Source organism: Triticum dicoccoides, chromosome 6B, assembly GCF_002162155.2.
Source record: "Triticum dicoccoides isolate Atlit2015 ecotype Zavitan chromosome 6B, WEW_v2.0, whole genome shotgun sequence".
Lineage (NCBI taxonomy): Eukaryota > Viridiplantae > Streptophyta > Magnoliopsida > Poales > Poaceae > Triticum > Triticum dicoccoides.
This window is the reverse complement of record NC_041391.1, coordinates 291,966,825-291,971,568: the sequence shown is the minus strand read 5'-3', so window position 1 is coordinate 291,971,568 and position 4,744 is coordinate 291,966,825.

Below are 4,744 nucleotides of genomic sequence, written 5' to 3'. Positions count from 1 at the left end.
CGCGCTGACAGAGCTTGTTCAGCGGAACTGGAGGGCGGTGGTGGTCTTAGGGATCTAGGGGAAGCTAGAGAGTAAGAAAGGGGGCGGGGAAAGAGCGACGGCCGAGGATGGTCGAGGAGGATTTGGGCGGCGGCCTCCGGCCATTGGAGAGGACAGGAGCAGCTCCGAGGCGAGGGGAAGAGCTGTGGGGGTTGGGGAGGGGTCCTGCACTGCGAGGGAGCTCGAGGGCTTGCTTAAATAGCCGCAGGAAGGCTTCAGAATGAGAGGGGTGAGGTGGCACGTGCATGGCTATGTGTCAGCGCTCCGGCGACGAGCACACGTGGCCAAGACTCACGGGAAGCAGCAGGAAGGCGACAAGGGGGGTCAAGACGAGCAGCAGAGGCTCACGAAGACGAGAGGCGCTCGGGGACGAAAGGAAGAAGACGACAGGGGCGATGAATAAAATGAGCTCACGGGCGCGCACTGCTCGGTCATTGGCACGGCTCGCTGGAGAAGAAAACGAAGGGGTAGTGGGGTCCAGGCGAACTGCGACGAGGATAAGGAGCTACTGCACATGCGGGGACGAACCAAATCCAGCTGGAGCAACGATTGCGAGGCCAACAGTGGCTAGACCACCATTTATGCTGGCACTGCCTGTGGTCACCAAGGACAACAAGCTCTCTGGCCATCTACTCCACGCCAAACTATGTCTACAGCATAGTCGTTCCAAAGTAGAGTATTACCATGGTAAATAAACGGGCAAAGACAAAGGGAGCTGAGGGAAACAAGCTCCACAAGTTTGTTGTTGCAAACTTGGAAACATTCTAGAGATAAAACCAGAGATGTTAAAAGGTAAAATTGATGTATGGCAGGCTTAGAGTATCAAGGACTACAATCTTGGGCATTATGAGGTCATTAGGGCAAAGATTTAACATGGCGGCAGTGCAACTGTCAATTCTGGTCCAGAAAACAAATGAGGAAGAGGCACTCACTAGTAGTGTTGGCTTGAGCTATAACTTGGCAAATCCTCATGATTTGGTCATATATATATGCTTCAAAAAGATAATACCAAATGGACTTGCCAAATTGGTACTTGTTTCACAAGCATCACTTCTAGCCAGAAACTTGGGAGAATTCTAGGAAAATAGTGGCTACACGAAATGAGCCAACTCTTAGGTAGATGGGTTATATGTATAGGAGAAATCTTGAGAAAATTTTCAGCCATAATGGAGCAAGATAAAATATACTTGCTTCACAAACTGAAAATTTGGACAGAAAAAAAGAATGGCTGCTGTGCTCACATAGATCAATGAAATGAGCTGAATTTGGGTGGAGGCTAATGATATGGAACATTTTAAAGGATTGCAAAGGTTCGTACCATTTGGAAACTTCGTGAAGGTACTTCCTTCACAAAGTTGCATTCTGGTCAGAAACTTTGAAAAATTGCACAGGGAGATAGAGGATGAATGGATTGAGGTCATCTTTGCTATCCTTGTATTACTTATCAAGGTTAATCACCCTACCAATTTGCAGCTCAATAGGAATTAGGAATAAGGCACTTCCTTTGCAAAATTTCAGAGAAGGCAGAAACTTGCATTTGGTCATGTGCCCAATTTTTGATCTGTGTAACATGAGATAAAGATGTAACTAGTGATTTTATAGCAAGTAAAAGCTCCACAATTTATGTGGTAATTTTCTCTGCTACAAAAATAGTAGTTCCTTTAGAAAATGGCAGAAATGCAATATTGGCATAAAATAGGAAAAGGAAATTATTCTTACTTAATTATGGCCAATATCTTTGCCAGAGCTTGGATTAGGCATAATTATCAACTCCACTAATTCACATGAATTTATCAGATTGCTAGATATGCCTTTGGATTTTATTCCTCAAAAAGGCTAGAAAAGGAATAAATCATAATTCAAAAATATTGCATGGGACTTGGCAATATTTCTGCATATCCAAGGTTTAGAGGGATAGAAGGGTCTCTAGGAACAAATGGGATGATCAACAGATCAAGGAAAATGATGGCTCCTTTGTAATTTACAAAGGCCACATTCAAATTCCAAAAATTTGGAATTAGGGTTTGAGAAGGTTTAAGATGATGCAAATGAGGTCTTGCCCACTGACAAACACATGAGCAAGGTTTTGAAAGGTTGGAAATGACAAGAATTCTCAGAGCCATCCAGCAAACTCAGGAGAAAGATTTTGAAAATAAGTGCCAGGAAGGAATAACAGCACAAAAATTGTCAACCCAATTTTGGGGCTGTTACAACTTCCATAGCTTTGGTGATCATAGCCTTGGTTTCACAACCTAGGAGAGTATGGCGTCTAGCAAGGGAAATTACCACCGTAGAGGTCCTTACTTTGATGGTACTAATTTTGCTAGTTGGAAGTATAAGATGAAAATGCATATTCTTGGTCACAACCCCGCCATTTGGGCTGTTGTGCGTATTGGCTTGCAAGGTGATTTCTTCGAGGATGGAAAAGAACCGGATCATGAAGCGACACGGAAGAAATGAAGATGTTGCAGTACAACGCTCAAGATTGCTATATTCTCTTCAATGGATCGTGTCCCGAAGAATTCAACAAAATCAGCCGTCTTGAGAATGCAAAGGAAATTTGGGATACTTTGGTTGATATGCATGAAGGTACCGAGTCCGTCAAGGAATCCAAGTTGGATGTGCTCTGAAATCAACTTGACAAGTTCAAGATCAAGGATGGTGAAGGAATCGCCGAAATGTACTCTAGGCTTGCTCTCATCACAAATGAGATTGTCGGCTTAGGAAGTGAAGAGATGGCCGAAAAATTCATCATCAAGAAGATCCTAAGAGCCTTGGATGGAAAATATGATTCTGTGTGCACCTTGATCCAAATGATGCCCAATTACAAAGATATCAAGCCCACGGAAGTCATTGGTAGAATGGTTGCTCATGAGATGTCACTCAAGGATAAGGAAGAGCTCCACAACAAGTCAAGTGGTGCTTACAAAGCTTCAAGTGATGCTCCTACAACATCAAGTGAGAAGCAAGTCTCCAATGAAGAATTGAGCTTGATGGTGAAAAACTTCAACAAGTTGTGCAAGAATAGAAGCAAAGAGAGAAGCTCCAAGTTAAGGTCCTACAATGACAAAAGAACTTCTAATCGTGTTTGTAATTGCTACAATTGTGGAAGTGAAGGAAATATGCCCTAGAGGCAATAATAAAGTTGTTATTTATATTTCCCTATATGATGATAAATGTTTATTATTCCTGCTAGAATTGTATTAACCGGAAACTTGATACATGTGTGGATACATAGACAAAACACAGTGCCCCTCGTAAGCCTCTAGTAGACTAGCTCGTTAATCAAAGATGGTTAAGTTTCCTAGCCATAGACATGTGTTGTCATTTGATGAACGGGATCACATCATTAGGACAATGACGTGATGGACAAGACCCATCTGTTAGCTTAGCATGTTGATCATTTTAGTTTTATTGCTATTGCTTTCTTCATGTCAAATACATATTCCTTCGACTATGAGATTAAGCAACTCCCAGATACCAGAGGAATACCTTGTGTGCTACCAAACGTCACAATGTAAATGAGTGATATAAAGATGCTCTATAGGTATATCGGAAGGTGTTTGTTGGGTTGGCATAGATCGAGATTAGGATTTGTCATTTCGAGTATCAAAGAGGTATCTCTGGGCCCTCTCGGTAATGCACATCATAATAAGCCTTGCAAGCAATGTGACTAATGAGTTATTTGCAGGATGATGCATTACAGAACAAGTAAAGAGACTTGTCGGTAACGAGATTGAACTAGGTATGAAGATTCCCACGATCGAATCTCGGGCAAGTAACATACCGATGACAAAGGGAATAACGTATGTTGTCATTAGGGTACGACCGGTAAAGATCTTCATAGAATATGTGGGAACCAATATGAGCATCCAGGTTCCTCTATTGGTTATTTACGAGAGAGGTGTCTCGGTCATGTCTACATAGGTCTTGAACCCATAAGGTCCGCACACTTAATGTTCGATGACGATTTTGTATTATATGAGTAATGTGATTTGGTGACCGAATGTTGTTCGGAGTCCTGGATGAGGTCACAGACATGAAGAGGAGTCTCGAAATGGTCGAGAGGTAAATATTCATACATAGGATGATAGTATTTGGACACCGGAAATGTTTCGGGGGTACCGGGTACCACTACTGGAATCTGGCACTTTGCCATCTGCCATGGCAGATGGCAAAGGCATGGTCGGCAGATGGCAAACAGTTTGTCTGAAACCCTGCTGGCCCAAATAAGCTAGCCCAAATTTTACATGTAGATGCCACGTGGCCTCTTTGCCATCTGCCAGCTGATGGCAAAGCTCTTTGCCATCTGCCAGTAGATGGCAAAGTGCCTATATTGCCCCCATTTAATTTTGTTGTTTCTTATATCAATTCATTTTCACAGAAAATCAAACACAAATATATTTATATGACCAATATAGCATATTCAACACATATTACCAATAGTCATGAACACATATATATCCAAGAGATGTAACCAATAGTAGCAAGTTTCATCCGTACATATACATAGTTTCATCAATATTACACAGTTTCATCCATAGGTAGCAAGTTTCACAAGGTCAAAACAAAAACTAAATACAAGCACTCCATCAACCCAAGCTTCCGTGATCTTAAGCAAATCTATAAAATGGGAAAGAAGAAAGTTAGAAGAAGAAGACTAGAAGAAGAAGATTATTATGATGCAACTAAAATTTGAAGATTT